The 23,428-nt window shown below is 39.7% G+C and overlaps 1 gene segment (V, D, J or C); it reads right to left on the reverse strand.

Annotated features, from left to right (window-relative positions):
- LOC120523672 overlaps positions 1-23,428 on the reverse strand; it is an 826,057-nt gene that overhangs the window by 781,654 nt on the left and 20,975 nt on the right.

The following is a 23,428-nucleotide window of genomic DNA, read 5'->3' on the forward strand; positions in this document are numbered from 1 at the left end:
TTTAAGAACTGGGGTTATGTGTTCATATTTTCTTGTTCTTGTAATAATTCTTGCAGCGCATTTTGGATTAACTGGAGGCTGTATAGAGAACAGTTTGAACAGCCAGTGAACACCGCATTGCAGTAGTCAATCCTACTAGAGATAAATGCATGAATTAATTTCTCACAATCCTGTTTATTTAGAAAGCCTTAATTTCCTAATATTTTTAAGATGGAAAAACATGTTTTGGACGACTTTGTAATATGCTTTAAATGACATGCTAGAGTCAAAGATAACTCCTAGATTGCGGGCTGATTCAGTAAAATTAATTGGGATTCCAACTGAGTTAAATGATGACAAAATATTGCTGTGATCAGCGTCATTCCCTCCAACAATTAACATCTCTGTTTTATCTGTATTTAAAGACAAGTAGTTCTCATTCATCCATTCCTTTAATTCACTAACACAACTAATTAAAGACAACATCGGAGAAACTTCATTTGATTTAAATGAAAGGTATAACTGGGTGTCATCTGCATACAGTGAAAATTAACATTATGTTTCCTAATGAGAGATCCCAGTGGAAGCATGTAAAGTGAAAACAGTAAAGGTCCCAGTACTGAGCCCTGCGGACACCATATTGAACTTCTGTGTATAATGATGGAGTACTGTCTGCACATTTCTGTACATACTGGAATCGATTTGATAAATAAGAACTGAACCAAGCGAGCACGGGCCTGTAAGCCCAACATCGTTTTCTAGCCTGTGCAGTAAAATAGAATGGTCAATGGTGTCAAATGCTGCACTTAAGTCCAACAACATAATTACAGTGGAATTTCCTTCATCAGAGGATATCAGAATGTCATTTACAACCCGTGTTAGTGCGTTTCTGTACTATGACCAGTGCGAAAGCCAGACTGGAATTTCTCAAATAAATTGTAATGCGTAAGGTGTGACTGAAGCTGACTGGCGACTACTTTCTCTAGTATTTTAGAGAGAAATGGTAAATTTGAAATAGGCCTATAGTTATTTAGTATGTGTGGGTCTAGGTCTGACTTTTTAAGTAAAGGTTTAATGACTGACACTTTTAGTGCATCAGGTACTGTGCCATGCAGTAATGAACTATTGATAATGGTTAGAATAGGCTGCAAGAACATCCATTGCACTTTTACTAGTTTTGTTGGCACTGGATCTAGGGAACAAGTAGTGGGCTTCATTTTAGTAATTAAAGTTAAGACTTCCTGGTGAGTTACAGGATTAAAATTATTAAAGTGCTGAATGCAATGTGACAGGGTCTGCTAAGCTAGTATTTGGTTTGTACTGTGATGCTGAGATCTGGGATCTTATATTTTTAATTTTCTCATTGAAGAAGTTCATAAAGTCTGTACTGCTAATATCTGTTGGTATTTTGCACTGTTGATCTGAATTCCCATTTGTTAATTTAGCCACTGCTCTAAAAAGTACCCTAGGATTTTTATTATTGCTATCTATTAATGTAGAATAGTATTCTGAGCGAGCTTTAAAGAGGGCCTTTTTATATTTATATACACTCTCTGTCCATGCAATTTGAAAGACATGTAGCTTTGTTGTTCTCCATCTGCTCCAGTTTTCGACACTCTAATTTAAGAGCTCGAGTATTTTCATTAAACCAGGGAGAGTTTCTATGTGCTTTGATCACTTTTGTTTTAGGGAGCCACTGTGTCCAGAGCATCTCTCAAGGTCACATTATAATGTGATATTAGCTGATCTAAATTGTTTTCCACGTTTACATTTGATGTTAACTGATCTAAATGGTTTTCCACAATTACACTCGACTTACTCAAGGTATCTATAAATTTTGAAGCAGAATTACAATCTAGATGTCGCACTGTCTTTGTTTTAATCTGCGAGTGCGCTGGCATGGGCAGAACTAAATCAAATGTAATTAAGAAGTGATCGGAAATAACTACATTTAATGGAGTAATATTTAAATTTTGAATTTCAACTTTGTAAGTTATAATTAAATCTAATGTATGGTTATGATTATGAGTTGGACCTTTGACAATCTGACAAAATCCTACTGAATTTAACAAATAAGTAAAACATTTGCTAAAAGTGTCAGTTTCCACATCAATGTGTACATTAAAATCCACCATCAGAACTACGTGATCATAATTTATAGCCAAATCAGACAGAAGGTTGCTAAATTCAGTCATGAACAATGAATATGGCCCTGGTGGTCTGTAGACTAGCACTATAATTGTGTTGGAATCTGTTTTAATATTTAAAATGAATGCCTCAAAGGATGTAAAGTTGCCTAAATTTTTAGGAGTGATTTGCATTTTGTTACAATGAATTATTCCAAGGCCTCCTCCTCGACCAGAATCTCTAGACTTATGAAGGAACGAGTATCCATCTGGTGACGCCTCAGCTAGGGGAACAGTGTCACATTTACTAAGCCAGGTTTCAGTAAGAAGACACAGATCAGATTTTGTACTTAATATGATATCATTTACCAAAACAGCTTTAGTGCCAAGAGAGCGAATGTTCAATAAACAACATTTAAAACTGCATGGTTCTTTCTGAACTGCTGATATATTTTTTGTTTTAATTTGAATTAAATTTCTATTACAGATGCCCCTGGTGGAGTGTCTGGTTTTATCCCTTGGTCTAATTATACACCTTATTTTTTGGTTATCTAGTTGTCGTAGAGGAGGTGGAGACTGAAGCCCCTCCGATTGAACTTGCAAGCGATCCCATACAAGATTTGTCTGCACAATTCCTATTAACACCATCATCCTTTAAAAGAGAACAATGGAATGATGATTCTTTAAAATTTGCTAGGAGTAGTAGTAGTAGTAGTGGTGCAGTAGTATCCACCAAAAGTTATACAACTCTGGATCCCATGCCACCGATGCCGTTCTTTGTAATTAAATATGATCTGTTATATAGAGTGGCAGAACACGGGGGCGAAGTAAGAGCTTTGTTGCTAATCCCACATACTTTTCGGCGAAAAGTATGTGAATTAGCACATACTCGCCTTCTAGGAGCCCATTTAGGCATTTAGACATTGGAGAGAATAAAACTCGGATTTTACTGGCCGGGAGTTAATGAGGAGGTCCAGCGATTTTGCGCTTCCTGTCCCAAGTGTACAACTTTGCCAGATTCCAAGAAGGACTAAAGCTCCTCTCATTCCCCTTCCCCTTATTGATATCCCTTTTGAATGAGTTGGTATTAATCTCGTTGGACCCCTAGAACCCTTGGCAAAGGGCTTTAAATATATTGTAGTCCTGGTAGATTATGCCACCATGTTCCCGGAAGCTGTTCCTTTGCTCTCAGCTACTTCTAAAAATATCGCACAGGAGTTGGTAGGAATATTCACTCGTGTTAGGATTCCCAAGGAGGTCTTATCTGACCAAGGAACTCCCTTCACTTTGGAGTTCAGGGAAGTTGCTAAATTACTCAGCATAAAACATCTGAAAACGTCGGTTTACCATCCCCAAACTGATGGATTAGTGGAACGGTTTAATCAAACATTAAAACAGATGTTATGCAAGGTAGTCAACGAGGATGGAAGAAACTGGGATCAGTTGTTTCCTCTCGTTTTGTTTGCCTATCGGGAAGTCCCTCAGACCTCAACAGGATTTTCTCCTTTTGAATTATTATACGGAAGACAACCCAGGCGGCTTTTGGACATGCTAAAAGAAGGATGGGAGGAGGAGGTACTCCCTACTTCAAATATTCTTGAATATATCGCGCAGTCACGCAAAAGACTACAGAAAATTAGACCTATCCTAAATGAAAATTTGGAAAATGCACAAGCAGCGCAGTCACGTTAGTATAACAGGAACACCACCATTCGGGAATTTGTCCTGGGTGATCGTGTTATGGTATTAGTCCTAACGTCCCATTCAAAATTATTGCACATTTGCAAGGCCCGTATGAAATTAAAAAATTAAACAACCTAATTGTCGACCTAGTGAGCAAGTGTACCATATTAACTTGCTGAAACCGTGGAAGGAAAGGGAACACGATCCCTCCTCTGGACAGCCTAGTTCACTGTTTATGTCTTGTGCCCATCTTAATTTCAGTCCCGAGTTGACACCCATACAATTACAAGATCGCGAAGCTGCTATCTTTTCCGTCCCTAAGGTTGTGGATGAAATACCTGGGCGTACTGAGTTGATTGAGCATGAGATCATTACGGACCGTGGAGTGATTGTCAGAGAGAGACCCTATAGGCTCCCCGAGGCAAAGGAAAGCGGAAGTAGGGCTGGAGATCAGACGAATTCTAGAAGTAGGGGTTTTTGAAGAAAGTTATAGTCCTTGGTCTAGTCCAATCATCTTGGTTTCCAAACCAGATGGGTCATGGAGGGTCTGTAATGACTTTCGTCGATTCAATCAGGTCTCTAAATTTGATGCGTATCCAATGCCGCGAGTGGATGATTTACTCGATCAGCTAGGTAACGCTCAATTCCTAACTAAGCTTGACATGACAAAAGGGTATTGGCAAATTCCCTTAACGGAGTCCGCTAAAGAAAAAAATGCTTTTAGTACACCCAGTGGACATTGGCAATACAGAGTCCTTCCTTTTGGATTGCACGGGGCACCAACTACTTTTCAAAGTCTGGTGGACACATTGTTATGGCCTCACAATTCATATTGTGCCGCCTATTTGGATGACGTTGTCACTAGGTGGTTTTTGGATCTTCAACCGTATCGTTTTAGTGTTACTTATCGTAAAGGTTCCTTGCAGACCAATGCTGATGCTCTCTCCTATGTTCACGACCTGATGGTTCTGGGCTGGGGGTCATGTCGCTGCGTGCGAGTTGGAGGCAAAGAGCCCAAAGGTGAGTGAAACATCGCGAGACAAGGGGCTATCATGTGATGCTTACCTTAATCTCTTTTCACCTACAGAAAATTTGAAGAAAAATAACAAGTCCCACTTCTGGGTTCAAAATGGCTGCCACGACGTCACTTCTGGTTCACTCTGATGATGTCACTTCCGGTTCCAATCCTGATGACATTGGTTCCGTTTCCCCACCTCCGATCATCACTTCCTGCCAACCATTTCCTGTCCCATAATCCATCCTGCTATATAAACGCCATCTTGTCTGTAGTTCATTTTGAAAAGTCTTCTGAATTAACCTTTTCTTTCATTTGCCTGGACGAAAATATACGGGGATGAACCCCAAACCTTTATTTTGTGTGGAAAATATTTTCTTGTGGAAGCATCTTATCACAATATATATTTATATATATATATATATATACATACTGTGTATATATATATATATATATATATATATATATATATATATATATATATATATATATATATATATGGATGGACCAAGAGAAGGTAGTTTCACGCCAGGCCATGGGATGGCGGGGTGCACTAAACCCTTTTCTCTTGTCTCTACAGACCAAACATGAGAATACCTGCCTGACTCAACCTTAAAGACATCACTTCCGGTTTCAGTGCCCAGAAGCACATCATCTCTGCTTCTGCTATGTCACTTCCGGTCCTGGCTTTTAACCCTAGAATTACCAAAGCCTATAAAAAAACTTGTAATCCTGGGCCACCTTAAATCTGTTCGCACCTCTCCATCAGCGTCTTTTGTGTTGTAAATGTGTCGATCAACACAAGCAGCAAGCAGCCTACTATCCTATCCCCCCACCAACGCAAAAAGGGCAGAAAATTGTCTCAGCTCAAGTCTGTTTACCTGCATGTGATATAGTTGCACAGGGTAAATAATAATTCGTCATTTGGAATACATGCATTTCATGTGTGTTCCGTGTCTTCAACAATCTATGTAAACACATTGTTAAAACAGAAACTTTTTAATGTTTTAGTAATAATTGACAAAATATAGACATGAAGTGTATAATGTGTGAAGCCAGTACACATGCACTGTACTTTGTTAGCATGCCCGTGTCAATCAAACAGAGGAAGCTCTGCAGTTTACTTGTGACTTTACACTGTAAGAAGATACGTAAATAAATCAAGGTAAATACCAATAATAATAATATTTGTACATGGTTTTCATATAAAGACCATCACAAAACATAATGACAAACAGGACTTTGCACAATAGTGCACAGAGTGCTTTTTCAAAATACCCATTTGTAGCCAGGAACAATATATGGGTGGCTGCCCCAAACCTTTTTTGTGTGTTGAGGCTTATATATATATAATATTCTAGCACGGAATCAAATAGGCCTACCTTAGCTGAATGCGGCAATGTACACTCGCATCTGTGTTGTTTCTTAATTCCATTTCAGTTCGATTAGCTCATTCTCATTGCCAGAATATGGAGTAACTTGTATTCTGGAATCACATCATTGCACTTTAGGTTATTTTTTTAATGAAACACCCAAAACAAGTCAAGTTCATTATATATTAGAGATAGATGCCTTGCATCCACAATACACGCACCTCCCCTTTTACCACCCACCCCCAGCTACCTCTTGTACTTACTAGGGAGGGTGTCCTCTACTGCCTCTCTGCTTTTTACAATTAACTTTACTGCTTGTCACTCACATTCCATGCCAGACCAAGTGGTGACAGAGTGCACTAATCCTTTCTCTTTCTCCACTGCAGACCAACCACGGGACATTCCACCTGGGCCTGATGACGTCAGTGCCGGTTCCAGGCCCGGTGACACCACTTCCAGATCTGGGCCTATTGACATCACTTCCGCTTCCTGCCCAGATGATGTAATTTCTCCTGTCTGGCTTTAAAGCCACCATATTTTGTCTGTCACCTCAGTTCTGTTTTGGACTAAAGTCTGTAAAGATCTTTTGCTCAAATCTTTGCCTTTTTTAGTCCAATGCTCAAGTATACGGGCTGACTGACCCAAATTTTTTTACAGTGTCGTTTTGCAAAATTTCACAAATTCTCAACATACTATACCTGGTTTGCAATTTGTTCCTATACCTGTTATGCAGTTGCTACCCTTTAATATTTAACAAGTCTTTTTTGCTATGGCTTTTATTTTACTACTGTAGTGTTGAGGTGAGTCAGAGTTTTGGTCAGAGAGATGGAGCCTTTCTGTTTTGTGTGCCTAATCTTCTGCATCACTTCACATTCTGGAGTGTCGCCACTTCACTCATTAACTTCTGTCTTTTGCATTTTATACTCCCTACAGAAATACACTTTCTCAAATGATGAGATATGAATTGTTTTGATTTTTTTTTCTCATATGAGCTTATAATTCATGGGTACAAATGCTTTTATCAACTTATCTTTAGATAAATCCCCTCTGTTGAAAAATCAATGCCTCTTCTATCTTCTACTTGCTCAGAGAGTTTGGACACGTCATTGTTATTATTGTTTACATCTCTCCTCGGGCGGACGTGGAGATAGCGAGTGACGTCATCCATTCCGCTGTTGCTAAATTACAAACACAGCACCCGAGGCACTTGTGCTAATCGCTGAAGACTTTAACCATGTGACGCTGGACAAAACATTACCTGCCTTCTCCCAGTATGTGGATTGTAACACCCGGTGAAATAGGACTATTGACCTACTGTATGCAAACGTGAAAGACACATACAGCGCCACCCTGTTGCCTGCGCTTGGGAAAGCAGATGATAACCTAGTTCTGCTTCAGCCTCACTACAAACCAAGAGTGAGGGCGCTACCTACAACCACACGCTCATTCAGGAAGTGGTCCCCTGAGTCAGAGCAGATTTTGAGAGACTGCTTTGGAACTACGGACTGGGATATCCTAAGGGATCATATAGTGAGAACATTGAGGAGGTTGGTGACTGCACTACAGATGATATCAACTTCTGTATGGACATTGTAGTTCAAGTAAGAACAGTACGCTGCAATGCTAACAACAAGCCATGGATTACAAGTGACATCAAGGGCCCTTTGAACCAGAAGAAAAGGGCTTTTAAAGGTGGTGATCAGCATGAGCTCAAGCGAGTGCAGAAGGAACTCCGAGTCTAGCACAGGGCGGTGAAGGAGCAGTAAAGGAGAAAGCTGGAGCAGAAGTTGCAGAATAACAGCATGAAGGAAGTGTGGGATGGGATGAAGATTATCACTGGCTGCAGGTCGAAGCGGGGTGCCACCATCGAGAGACACGTGGAGAGAGCAAACCAGATGAACTTCTTTAACAGTTTTGACCACCCTAACCCACTCTCTCCTCAGAGTACTGCACCCTCCACCCATCCTTCTGCTGATACCAGCATAGGAGAGAGTTTCCCCACTCACAATTACAGCAGCACAGGTGAGCAGAGAGCTGAAGAGACTTCGTGCCAGCAAAGTAGCGGGTCCAGATGGTGTATCGCCATGACTGCTGAACACCTGTGCGTTGGAACTGCTCTACAGCGCATATTATATGTGAGTGGATGTTTCTTACGGGGAGGGCTTCTGTTCTCTTTCTCTGATGTAGACCCCTTGTCCTCATCTGAGTTCATGTCTGTTATAGCATGTCCTTATTTGAAAACAGCAGTGTCAGATTGGGGTGAGCATGAACGTGACTGAGAGAATAAATGTGAATAATAAATAAAAAAAAAACACTAACCTTTACAAGCACCATAAATTTACACCGGCTGTTACAGACTCAAATCAAATATATGTTTTTATTGTACAATAATAACAATAGGAGCAGCTCCTTAAAATGGTAATTCTGGAGGGCGCCAAGATTTGATGACCCCAAGAAGTCATATATGTGTTGTACTCTAACCTGATTTCTTTTTCTTCGGTTATATTCTTGAGTAAAAGCGCACTTGTTTTGTTATAAGTGTATCTTTTGTGAAAGTGTTTATTTGATATTTGGACTTTCACACATTATACACTCCTTGGTAACATTTTGTTGTTAGTACTATAACATGAAAAAAGTTTCTATTTAGGTATCTGTTCAACATTTCTTGAATTTCCTGTCATCCTATACTTAACCAGATCGTTGTAGACACAGAACACACATAAAATGCATGTGTTCCAAATAACGATATATTATTTACCCTGGGCAACTCAAGGACCTCAACCCAGATAAAGAAGACTTGAGCTGGGAGAATTTTTTACCCGAGATGAGGTCCAGTGGTGGGGGAGATGGGATAGCAGGATGCTAACTGCTTGTGCTTATCGACACATTTACAAAACAAAAGTTGCTAATGGAAAGATGTGAAGGGATTTAAGGTGGGCCGGGATTTTGAGTTTTTTCGTAGGCTTCAGGGATTCTAGTGTTATATGTAATGTGAGCACATGTTCATCTCCTCACAAGCGATCCGGCTTTGAAAACATTTTAATTTCACAAGAAGATACACCAGGAGTTTGTGCAAGAATCACACTAAGAATTTGTGTTGTGCCTTTTCAAGACGCTGTGTCACAGTTTCTGCTACTACTGCATTCTCAGATAGCAGCTGAAAATCAACTTGGGAGGCAATGATGAGGGCTGATTTTGTTATGTGTTGTTCAAAGTTACCATTACATTTTTTACGACAATGACAAATAAAATTTTGCCTTGTTTTCAAATATGAGGTTACAGTTGGTATGAATATGAATGCCTTTATCAACTTATCTTTAGATAAATTCCCTCCCTTGGAAAATCAATGTATCCCTCCATTTTCTCAGTCACTAGCGTAATTTATGGCTGACCTTAATTTGTTTGACTGTTCTTGTTTTTGAAACAGCTCTGAAAAGGAATTTTTTTCTTCTCTCCCTTTCATTACAAATCTTTATCTTGGATTGATTATATTTTCAAACCTGAATCTCTTGTATCTTTGTGCGTTAATTTTTTCATGTCCTCCTCTAAGGACCCAGGGAGAAAGCAAAATGCAAGCAGTGATAAAGCTAACCTTTTGGCCACACCTGGTTCAATCATTATTTCAAATGCTATTCTCCTTCACAGCTTCACCAAAAATGTTAGCTTATCATTACTAAACAAATACATACCCATCTTTTTCTTATTATTAACAATGACTGTTTTATAGAAATCCTATACTTTTTTCATTGGATGTGGAGAAGGCAAATGGGATTTTGCTGGAACCTCAAACATTTTGTTACCTCTTTATATCTTATCACAGTTGATGTTAAATTTGAGTTCTCTCTTAATTCTTTTCACATGCAATTCTAAAATTAGATAAATAATGGGGTGTAGTTTTTTGCATGTTGGCTGATTTTTGTTGAGTAAATGATAAAAAGTAATATTGGTTATGTACTGTTTGCTGCCTACAGTTAGATTTGGTGTGGAGGAGATGATTGTTAGGGGTGCCACTACAGTGCACTGGTTGGTGCTGCTGCTTCATGTGATTGTTTTTTGTTCATCTAGAGTCTGTGCTGTCACACATATAAAAGGGTACACAGGAAAAGATTCTGAGGTTGTACAACAGTTTATGAGCTCTCATGTCACACACTTACCTATGTAAGAAGACATCCATTGTCTGGAGGACAAGTAATGTCTCCATTAGCTCTACTTCATTGCCCACTTTTTCTGGCCTGCCATCTTTAAAACCCCAGTGTGTTAAGTAGGTCTGGTCTTTCGTGGATCAGCTCACTATCCATACACTATAGCATCACCAGAGACTGTGCTCACTGTAATTACTACTGCTCCTTCTACTACTACTACAACATCAGTATTAAACTGGGTAGCTCATTGCACCAGAAAACCATCCTACTTCTTGTTACTTTCATGTTACAGCACATTTTTCTTCTGTCTGTGTGGCTTTTCTTCCCACATCCCCAAGACGTGTTGGACTAGTTGGTGATTCCGGATTGGGTTGTGGATGTGTGCATGAATGGACCCTATCAGAACTGGCACACCATCCTCGGTCAGTTGCTGTCTTCCGCCTGTTGCTTATGGTATGACCTCCAGGTCCCAGAAACCCAGAATTGTATTAAGTCTGTTTGAGAATATTGCATCTTTCACATGACTGCATACTGAGAGCAGATGAGGGAGTCAGACCAGTAATTCACACCCTAAGGTCATAGTATTAGATACATGTATGGACAAACTTATTAATGTTCTCAGAATACTGGGGATGACCAGCTGGTTTATATCTGACAGGCATTACTGCTAAATTTGAAAAGAAAATGTTGATCCTGCAGGAGTTACTCTGCCCTCTGCATTGGATATTTGATGCATTTTTTTTTTATTTTCCAACTTTGAAACTTATTTTCTCTTTGTTAGTTTTATGCAGGTCTTATCAGAGTTAAATCATTTACATTTTGTTTTTCTATAATTCTAGATAATTAGTAATATTCACAGCCATGTAGAATGGGGTGTGTTTTCACTTTTACTGATCAAAAACGTTCCCTTTTCTAAGAGCATTAAATAGATTAATTTACATCAGAAAGGAAGTGCAATCCATTCAAACTTTTTGTGAATGTGGGTTATGCGAACACATTTGATGTTTATGGGTCACATTTTCCCAGCTCAGAAGGCGTTACAAATACAGATGCACACATGTAGCACCAGAAATTTAAATGACCTGATCAGTGTTACAGTTTAGTTTAGTCAGATTTTGCAAATGAATTGGAAATGTTATGTTTTAATGTGTAATTCTTTAGCAATACACAACACTACAGGTCTTTTGCTGGGCTGTGGGGAGTAACCGCTTATTCAGTGTACAGTGATCCCTCACTATATCATGCTTCGACTTTCGCGGCTTCACTCTATCGCGATTTTTTTCTCATTCATGCTTATGTCACTACGCATGCGCTTTCTGAGAACTTTTATCTAAGCCCCACGATGGCTCCTAAATGTGCTGCTTTTTCTAAGCCTTCTGACAATACAACTAAGCGCCAGAGGAAGATGCTTACTATCCAGGAGGAGGTGAAACTCTTAAATATGATCAAAGATGGCAATACCCTACAAAAGCCTCCTCACGCATATGAAAAGACAGCGCCAGCAACTGCCTATCAAGATGTTCTTCAGCCGCGCATCCAGACACCCACTGCCTACTCCTAGTACTCCTTCAGCGGAAGAAGACAACGACGCACCTGCTGGAGATACTGCACCACCTCTGAAGACTCTCCTACTGAGTTCGTGCCTTCATAGTTTAGTTACTATATAAAAGCGGTCGGGATTGTCCTTCCGCCCCATGAGTGCTAAGCATAGTGGTATACAACTTATCACCGACTTACTACTTGAGGCTTGCGGTACGAAGCGATGCGATGTGAGCAAAGTTCTGGTGCTCCCATCGTTCCCTTGCTTTTGTGCGCGATGCGCTGGAAAAATAGACAAAAGTATGTCTCTGGAAATAATTAATGTTGATGGAGTACAAATGCCTTAATGCGTAGTAAATATCAGGGGTGATGGTGCTTGCTTATTCTCATCTATAGCTTATTTAGTGCATGAAACTCCGTCTTTAGCGGTACAGATTCGGGCTGACATTGTACGACTTTGGACAGGCACTCGAGGGGATAAAAAAAAACGTAGGTTTTCGGGAGATGTTATGAATGGGCACTTACATGTCTGATGTACACATGGAGCGCACACAAATTGAGGATAAAAGTCGGTCGCCTTAAAAGGCGGATGAGCCTAGTAATAATATGATATTTGTAACGTCTAATATGTCTTATTTTCTCTTATTTTGTCTAATATATTGGGTAATATGAGTGTAATGGTGACTAAAGGGTGTTATTTCATGTCTAGAGGGCTCTAATAATGTTAAAAAACGTATTTAGAAGGTCGTAAAATAGGTTTTCTATACTCTTAACTGCGAAAATATTCGATTTATAAATGAAGAATCCTACTTCGCGAAAATTCATTTATCACGGTAGAGTCTGGAACGGATTAACCATGATAAACGAGGGTTCACTGTAATAGACAGTCGGGACTCTTATCCGGCCGCGATGCTTTCTTAAGGTAGGGAACTGGGGAAGGAGCTAGCATGGGGCAGTACCTTCCTGGGTGATAGAGGGTAGTCTCCCTCACTTGTTATGGTGCCATGGGTTTGGAGCATAGACGTTCAACCCAGCTGGAGCCCGTAGCAAATGGGTATTGGATGAGCCCTCCTCTGCAGGGCTGCCGCCACACCCGGAAGTATTCCTGGAAGGAGATCACGAGACACCTGCGGCATTTCTGGGTACTCTATAGTAGGAGCTGCCTCACTCCATTTGAGGAGCCAGAGCAGAAAGGTGGAGAACAAAGTTTACAGAAGGGGAAGTGGAGGCTGACAAGAGACAGAAGACAAAGAAAGTTTATTGTACTGTATTTACTAGTGCTTTGTACTGGGCTACATTGGTGGGAAAACATTTCCCACAGTTGAATAAAGTCTGTGTTGTGCTAGACCACTCTAGGGTGAATGCAAGGAAGATCCTAGGACAGGACACAACTATGGACACATTCACATTTAGTATTACTGAGCTGATCATCAGGGGCCTCATGTATAACACTGTGCGTAGAACTAGCACTATAACATGGCGTAAGCACAAAAGCCGAAATGTGCTTACGCACAGAAAAATCCAGATGCAGGAATCTTTGCGTACTCCAACTTCCAAGTTCTTCCGTTACATAAATCCCGATCAGCATGAAAACTAACGCTCGTGCATGCGCATTATGTAACGCCCCAAATCCTCCCAGAATTACGCCTATTTGAATTTGCAAATCAATATAAATCGCCCTTAAGCGCAGCCTTCTGTGAAAAGACAATGGGAAAACCACGGGGAAAGTATAAGAATTTCAGCGAATACCAAGTGGAGGCAAAGGAAAAACATACTATTTGTTCAAATAAACCGTGGTATAATCAACAAAATGAAGTTGATCGAGTGACATAGCGTGTTGGAGAAACTTGAAAGCTCACATTCACAAAATCGCACAGTGCCGGAAATAAAAAAGAAGTCACATATCAAAGTTGCCGTGAAAAGAAGAGTTGTAAGCCCACTGTCTGAGTGTCATATGAAAGTTTATTAGGGTACAAAGAAAAAAGGCACATGGTGGGAAAAAGCACGAAATGTCAACTTCAATCTCGACATTTCCACTTTAATCACGTAGTTTATTTTGTCATTAAAGTAGAACATTATAAACTTCATCTTAAAATCGTTTAATCAACCAGTTTCTCAAATCACATCGTAATTAAAGTAGCACGTTAAATGCTTTGTTTTGTATTTGATCTTCTACTCGTATGTGATCTATGTGTGTGAATCACTACTTGCTTCTTAAACTGGCTCTCTTCCTCCAACTGGACACAGAGTCCATTACATTTGTGATATTACAGCTCTCTGAATAACTAAAATACTGAGATGTATTTGCAGTGGCTGAGACAGCGTGTCCTTAAAGCTGTATACCGATAATTCTCTTTCCGATCAGCTGCTGCTGTGATTCACACTCAGATACAGTGATATAAATACTCCGAGTCGTGCAGTGAGAGTAATATGGAAAAAAGATGATCCGCTGTGGCAACTCCTAACGGGAGGAGCTGAAAGAAGAAGAAGAAGAAGAAGAAGAAGAAGAAGAAGAAGGAGAAGTGAGAGTAACAACGCTAAAGCAGTTATGGTATTTGGAATACTATGGCTGTTCCCTGGACCATTATATTGTTACGAGTTAATTACAATCAGATGCATTACACTAATAAACAATATGCGGTTAGTTTCTGTGTATTTATAAAGCCGCGTCATGAAAATAATGAGTAATCACACAAGAACAGTACCATTGCTTTGACGCTGGGTGCCGCCAGTTTGCAAAACCGAGCGGAGAACTTGCGTACGACAAGGCATGAGGTACCGTGGAAAAGTGCGTGACTTTACGCCAAGTGTAGGTTTTATACATCGTGATTTGAACGTGGAAAAGTTTTTACGCAACATTTCTGTGCGTACGCACCGTTTATACATGAGGCCCCAGGTGTTAATCAGTGCTTATCTTTGTGAGAGAATGTGTGAACTCCACACCAGCAGTAACCAGGCCATAAACTCAACAAGGATCCTTAGAGTTGTGAGACAATAGCGCTAACCACTATACCACCATGCTGACTTATGAAGAAAAGCATTACTAAAACAAACATTTGCATGTTATCTGTGCAAATGAATTCATTGATATACTTGTGAAATTTCTAATTTTAAGAAACTTAAGTTAATGTTGAAAAACTGCATTTGTAATTTCTAAACATAAAGTAATTATAAATAAATAAATAAATACATGGAACTTTATGCACTTTGCATGAAAATAAAAATATGTGATACTGTGGTCTTCTGTTTTACTGTTTTTTTTTTTAGTGATGAAAATGATAATCCAAAATAATCTAAAGACATATTTTTTTTCTCTAACTCCCAGATAGCAAACATTTTTGTTTGTATGGTTTTTTCAGTTGTTGTCATGACTGGCACTTCCTTTTGCTCACTGTGCATCTTTAGCACAGTAATACACGGCCGTGTCTGTAGTCTGCAGGCTGTTCATCTTTAAGTACAGCATGTTGTTGGAATTGTCTCTGCTGATGGTAAATCTTCCCTCAACAGATTTTGCATACCACTGGCTACTACCATCATTATTTATTCCTCCTACCCATTCCAGTCCTTTTCCAGGAGGCTGACGAACCCAGTTAATGTAGTGGCTACTGAATGTGAACTCGGAGGCTTTACATGACGACTGGTGTGACTGTCCGGGCAGTAGAGTTACAGGATCGGATTCCTGCAGCTTTATTTCAGCAGAAGCATCTAAAAAAATTATTGAGAAATTTTAAGTATGTTCAAACTCAGATCAGTTATATTGTATGCTAATTATATAAAGCACTTACCAAAGATATACAATGTCATTAAAATCAGCACCACGTCTATAAGCCTCATTTTGAAACCAGCTGTTTTTTTGTTACACTAACACTAACAGCATTGAACTTCTTTAACTTTTATAGCTGATGGTGATTTCTGATAGGAAGAAATAGTGGAGACAACTTTGCATAAATCTCAGAATGGGAGGCGTAGATACAGTAAATCACACAAGAATGTCCTTCAAGAATCCCTGCTCTATAAGGTCTTCAGAGATGATGTTTCATTTTTGAAACATTTAATTCACCCGTGCTGAAGAATACTTACAAACATTTATCACAACAGCCACATCACCATTGAATGTACTTAAATGTGCTAAACCTTTGCTTAATATTAAGTCTGATTTTTTAACTAAGCATATGAAGCTATAAAATGCACCTACAGTGCATCTGGAAAGTATTAACAGCGCATCACTTTTTCCACATTTTGTTATGTTACAGCCTTATTCCAAAATGGATTAAATTCATTTTTTTCCTCAGAATTCTTCACACAACACTCCATAATGACAACGTGAAAAAAGTTTACTTGAGGTTTTTGTAAATATTAATATTAAAAGGCATGCTGGAGCTGATCAATCTGTGCCATACATTTGTTGAGCAGCCAGCTCATGACCACTGCTGCCCCCTGCAGCATCACTGTCCCTGGGATTCAACCGCTGCACTAGACCAGCCTGCCAGCATCAGCGTTTACCTCTGTGTGCTTGCGTACAGCCAGTTCTTGCGCAGTTGGCTCGGTGATTTACTGAATTTTATCAATGGTGTTAGTTGAACCTTGTACATATTGTTGTAGTAGTTTTTTTTTTAATAGTTTTTACAGTTCATTGGCAGTGTGTAAGATGATCAGTGTTGCAGCAATTGTGATGCTCTTTGCATGAAAAAAATGTGTTCCATTAAAATTTCACTTTTTCTTTGTGAATTGTGACGTTTTCTTAAAAAGTGCAGTAAAAAAGTATTTGGTGTCCAGTGGTGCATTAATCCCCAAGTATGTGACAGTTTAAGGGTTAAGTGAAGTGTACTGGCCTGAAAATTTTCTGGCCCTCTCAGGTGACTCTCACAAGGGAGCTCTGAGGGAACTCCCAAGGGAGTTCTGCCTTCACTCCCCAAAATGAATGAAAAATTCTGAAACCAACTCTCTGAAACTAAAAAGCTTTGAGTCGCTCTTTCTTGGAGAACCAACGTTGATCCAGTTTGCTAAGCTAAACACTGAGGTGGTCTGAAGGGTGAGAAGCATCCATTACTTCAAGAAGGGAACTTTAGCATCTAAACTCTTGTGCCAGAAAGAGTGATGATTTTCCCTATGAAGTTGCAGACAACACATCAAAGGGCCTAACTGAGGAAAGCACTGCATACCACAAGCAAAGGATCACACAACAAAGAGAAAGAGTGCACTCCAAAGCAGAGCAGCCATAGAGCAACAACTCCATACAACATTGGACAACATTTTTAAAGTTGTAGGATTGTAAAACTGTTTATCTGTGCCAATAAAACAATTTGTAGCTTAAATAGCAGATAAACAGCCAACCTAGTTTGTCTGTCGAGTCTGTCTGCGTCCTGTTTTATACATCAACATATATCAACATATATATGCAGTTATCATATTTCTATAATCTTTGTGTTTATAAGTATATTGTATTTTTCTGTTTCATAAAACAAGTGTGCTTCATTTACCTATGTTGAAAGGCCATAGATCCACATCTTTCAGAGAAAGTTAAAATAAATAAAGTGGGAGACTTGTGAAATCTTTTAATCAGTTACCAGCACTGCTAAAGGCAAGACCAATAACTGATTAACTGAGTGAAATCTTTCCATTTCCTACATTTACTTGCATCCCAGTGGGTGAGCACAATAAATCACACTCTTTCCTACAATAATGCTGGTTTATTGCATATTTTGCTGAAGGTCTTTAACTTATTAAAGGAATTAGGAAATCAGAGGGTGACCAGGCCCTTAAAATTGGAATAAGATGCCCAGTGTCGAAAAACAGGGGTCCTCCAACAGGTTAATGTTGCACACAAAAAATCACGATAAAGGAAAAATGGACTACATTAAACTGACCAGCGATTAGTCCTGATGTCAATCTCATTAAATTCCTTTGAAATGAGCTGAAATCTGCCTTTGGGAAAAATGAAACCTGCAAACATTCAAGAGTGCAATACATTTCAGGTGAAGAGTGGGAGAAATTACATCCTTTGTGGCGACCAGAACTTGGCCACTCTGATTAACTTATGTCTTATTATACCGACACATCGTGTATATATAATACATGCTGATTCTACTGGTCCTTGTTTTCTTATTATCAAATTTGTGAGGTCTTTGGACTGCCAACTTATTCTGAAGAAGGCACAATGTGTTGAAAATATTACCTTCAAATGGTCTTCTCATAAATGGAATTCAGTCCCTTTACAGTGCAGCACTGGGAAAGAAGGCATGGTATCAGTTGTTCAGAAAGCATGTCCTGCAACGTTTCATCAGTATTTACATTATCCCACTAAACTGAAAATAAGCTTGAGATCAGCAGATTCCAAAATCGACCTAGGGCAGTGGCTGCCATGTGATATCTCCTCACTCTGAAGAGCTCTTCATTCAAGTTGAGCTGATTGCTGTGCTGATTTTAATCTTCACATTGTAATTCAATTTTACATTCAAGTTATGGCCTAAAATTAGTTTCCTTCAGGTTACTGATGTGCTGAAGTGGTTTATTGTTGTCTAGCATTTATTTCTGAGATGCTTTTCATGCATTACAATATCAGTGTTATGCATTATTACATGCATTCGTATTCAAGTGGGGACCTTTACTCTGCCTGTTTGACTGACTTTGTGAGGGGGTAGATCTGAGCTTTACTCCATTTACAGCATTACTTTGGGCCACCAGGTGCTGCATTTACTCCTCTTCCACCAGTTGCTTTGTCCTTTTTCTGTATTTTTTGCATCTTGCATACTACGAGTATTATGACTATTTTTTGTACTTGATTATGATGGGGATGAGGAGTTGTAGCGGTTTTGGATCTCCTTGCCTGCTGTCATTTTATTTAGTAACATAGTGTGGGGGGGATCAACTTGTGGGGGTGGTTTCTGGATTTCTTGAGGCTTAAAGTATGGGTTGGGAAGTTTTGGGTAAAAGCTAGTAGGACATCAGTTTTATGTATTTCTATGGTTAATGATCCTTGCACCACAGTGTTTTCATTTTTCCTTTCCTTGTAGCTTCACTTTGTCTTCTGTTAATCTCTCTTCTCAAACTATTCATAGCAAAGTTTAATATTTCATGGAATATCAGGGCCTTGAAATCAGTCAGATGCTGTCTTGCCTGTTAGCTCACCTTTATTATTAGCGCATGAAGCGCACATTAATTCAGGTGTCACCTCTGCTGGCAGCTGATGACTTGAATTGCAACAACAATATTAAAAGCTTATTTTATCTTTTTCAGCTCACTCCAAAAGGTGTGGTGTTCTTATTCTACTGTGATGTAGTCTACAAATTAGAGATTTGCTCTCGGGTGGTGATAATCTTAGCTGATTTTGTTATTTGCCTGCTGAACTAGGAGGTCATAAACTACTGTTTATCTCTGCTTATGGCCGATGTGCTTACAGCACCGACTGTTAAATCACAAATCCAGTCCAGGATTAGAAGAATACTTTAATTGACACGTACGTGGAATAACTCAGAACATGGAAAGATATGACTGATTTACAGATGCTGGTTACACTTTTTAAACACACTTTTCAATTACAGAAGTGTGTGGTTAGTTTCATTTCTGAAGTTCTTGCTAGTTAATGATAAACAGGACCTATTGAGTCAGGATTCTGCTACACTAGATTGTACTGGTTTTCTTACCAATACTTGTCTTTGCAGAGAAGTAGCAGTGGGACTGGTCAAAAATGCTTTCTAAGATTACTAAAGGCAAAAGCTAAGAGTTAACAAGGAAGGAAGTCATTCAGTATAATCAATTGTGAAGGAAGAAAATGAGACAATATAACTGTTTGGGGTTTCCGCCCTGGTTTACTGCAACAAAAAGCGAGTAATGTCTCCACAGCATAACAAATGGTCACAACGAACAAAGTAACAATCAAATAGGGGAACATTTATACAGGGGGTCAGGAAATTGAATAGAAATGGTGAGATGAATGATGGGAGATATAAGTCATCATTTCGTAAGTGGAGTGCAGACGGGAACCCCGAAGTATGGCGTCTTTTATTTACATCGTACTTTACTACGGGCGGCGAGTCCTTGTTCTGGCTGATTAGATAAAAAGAGAAAGGCTAGTGCGCTGCCGCTGTCCCTCGGCATGGGTTGTTGCGATGAGTTCAGAGTTTTTAAACTGCTCCCATGCGTGACACAATATATAATCATATTTATCAGTAAAAGTCAACTCTTGTATACTTCATATTCCTCTTCACTTTCTCCCAACCTCACTAGCCATCTGCTCAAATTCTCTGACTGTGAGCTCCTGGTTGGCACTAACATGAATGCTGCACTAAATCCATTGTTAGAATGCTGTTGACAAGTGCACTTGCCACTCTACATTTTAAAAACAGTAATCTTAATTTAATTGATTTATTTAATTTACTCCATCCTTCTGCTAGAGAATTTCCTTTTTCTTCTTACTTCCACAATTCAGAGATATTTTCATTTATCCTACTCTTAATTTGTTAATTCATATGCCCATATTCCTCATTAGTCTTATGTGCCTTATAAGATTACAGGTTTAACTATTTGCATTTGCACCTTCCAATTCTTGTATCCACTGCTCTGAGGTGGAAATTTGATACACTCTTTCTAAAAAAACAAACTTTTTTGTGAATAACTTGCTCTTAAACTAGATGAGTTCCTAGAATTCAATATTAGCCAGGTGGAAAATGCTGATGCTATTTTCTTTTCTTCAGGCTTGGTATCTTTTTCCACACATTTGGCTGCACTAATCTTAGAATGAAGGGCCCCGAATCTATGCTTTCATCCCTGGGAAGAGCACCCCTCTTGTGGTCAACAAAGATCATGAACTTTTAATTGCTAACACTAGAACTGAGCTCAATAGTCTTTTAGTTCAAAGAGTCAAATTCTTAACTCTTTGCAGTAGGATGACTCTTTGTCTCAGGGCCAAACTAAGCAGGATGATGGCTTTCAGAATCAAGAAAATGCCTTTTTTACCTTCATACCATTTATCCTAAATAAATTTAGCTCACTTCTTTTCTAGATGCCCCCATTTGTTTGGCTAAACTTAAAGAGGCGTTGGATTCCGTAAGCACTGGGGAGGCCCCAGGCATGGACCCCAGATAATGGATGATTTTAGGAAAGAATTATCCATTCCCATCGTTAAGTTGATTATTATAGCTATCTCTTCTGGACATATAAACCCTACAGTTAACATGGCAGTTATTACTTGTCACACATGTGCCTGTGACAGTGTAGGTCATCTCCACGCTCCCACTCTTGTTTGGGAACCTCTTGAACCTGACACCATTGATAGTTATGACTCGATGATCCATTGGATGAGGACAAACACACAACACATTGCAATGGGTAGGTGCAAAAGTGAACGGTGCTTTTATTAAAAACAGTCCAACAAACATTATCTCAAAGTGCTGTGCAGCAAATGTTCTATAAATAAACAATCCAAGAAATAAAACTTGCTAGTGAAGGTTAAAAAGCGTTCAATAATTAATCCATAAAAAAATGATAAGGTTAAAAACCAGAGACAATCCATAAAAACAGTGAGCCTCAATGCTTCCCTTTACACCTGGTGTCTCCTTCCCTTATCCAATCTGAACCTTGCAGATGAAGGAGACGCCCGCCAGTTGCAGTCAACTTTAATTTCTTGGCTCTGTTACTTGCAGCCCTTTGCTTTGGCATATGCATTGCTGCCTGTTGAGCCCTACACACCTGTCCTGCCGCACACCTTCGGCCTGTTCCGGGAGAGGCCATTAATCTGGCCATTCCTACTCCCAAGAAAGGGCTCGGTAGAAGCACCCCTTTCACAGGCTCCGGCTCCCACGGCACTGAGGCTCACTTGCGACCACTTGCCTCACTCCTTTCAGCTTGGTCACTATCTCGCTTTGTCTCTGCCTCTCTGTCTTCTATTTACTTTTAACCTTCTTCGTGTCTCCTTTTATTTTATTTTCTCGGTTGCTGGCCAGTCTGTATTCCACCTGTTCCTTTTCAACCTTCTCAACCCCCCCTTCTCTTATGCCAGATCCCCCTTATATGCTTCTGTGGGCAACACATCCCAGCCGATGAGGCAATTACGGCAGATTGTGCCTTCACATGCAAACGCGCCTCACCCCAATTACTCCACTGATTCCCACAGCTGTGTGAGGTGCGTGACCTATGGAGAATGAGCTGGTCATTACGATTATTTATTTATTAAAACTAGGCTCCTGCTTAGCAAGCTGCAGACCTGCCATACCACAGTGCCTGAGAAGATCGCCTTCCAGTATGACCTAAAGTATGTGATATCCCACCGGGATGACAGGGGGCACAGTCGGTGACAGTCTTGTCTTCTTTGTCTCTCACAGTCTTGAGAAACTTCCCCTTGACAGCAACAAAGCCAAGGAAGCCCCACCCCATCTGGTCTGCTCACTATAAAAGGCAGATGTTCCCGGAAGGTGGCATCTCATTTTGGACCTGACTGCTATAGACAGCAAGAGAAAAAGAGTGCATCCTGTGTAAAGAGCACATCACGGGAATCATCCTAATGAGAGTGCACCATCGAGCATGTGTTTTATTTAACATTTTCTTTTCTGTTGGAATTAAACTGGGTTTTGCCCAGTTGGTGCCCAAAGTGCTTAGCATTTGACCTTCCTCATCATTCATCCTGCTACATATATTACAATTAAACCAAGGTAAGGACCCAATATTTTGTCAGAGTCACAAGCCCCCATCTCTCTTATAATTACGACATAAAGTTCTGACCTGCTGCTAACACAATTTCATTAGTTAATTAATCCACCCTAATTAGCCTGGCTTCATACATTCACAGTTTGACTCCAAAATCATGCATAGACATGCAAATTATTGATTCAATTCCTTACCTTTCAATCTTTGCTACTCTTCTTTCCCTTAATACCAAGGGGGCTTTAGACCACATGAAGTGGCAATTCTTATGGCAAGTTATGGATAGAATTGACTTTAGCATGAGTTTTGTAAATTTAATTAAGATTCTTTATTTTTCTCCAACATCAGTCCTGTCCGATTCTTATATTTCTTGTTGTCTCCGTTAGTAGGTGAGCAAGAAAGGGCTGCCCTTTGTCCCCTCCTCACTTTTCAGTTTGTCTGTCGACTTCTCTCAATTTCCATCCATTACTCTCAGTTACCAATCCCCTTTAACAGTCTCAAATTATAGTCTGATAATATCCTTATGTTCTGAGCCCTTTGCTCTGTTGCAGACAAGACAAGAACAGAAGGTGAATTCCTTACATGTGTACTGCCTCAGGCACACAATGGGAATCATTTTCCAAGACAAGATCCCCAGCTCAGTAATACTAGAGAGGGCCAGCACCACCACCGTGTTTGTACTGGTCAAGCAGTAACATCTATTCTGGTTGGAATGCATCAACTGCATAACTGATGGGTGAATACCAAAGACCTTCTCTTCAGTGAACTGGTGTCAGGCCAGTAGGAAGACCAAAGCTGTGCTTTGCAGATGTCTGGAAGTGAGTTCTCAAGTCTCATTCTTTACATTTATACAGCATTTACCTCACTACTCAAAATGCTTCACATAATAAGTGCAGAACCACTTCAAATCACCACTAATGTGCAGCATCCACC

The sequence above is a fragment of the Polypterus senegalus genome, chromosome 1, assembly GCF_016835505.1.
Source record: "Polypterus senegalus isolate Bchr_013 chromosome 1, ASM1683550v1, whole genome shotgun sequence".
Lineage (NCBI taxonomy): Eukaryota > Metazoa > Chordata > Cladistia > Polypteriformes > Polypteridae > Polypterus > Polypterus senegalus.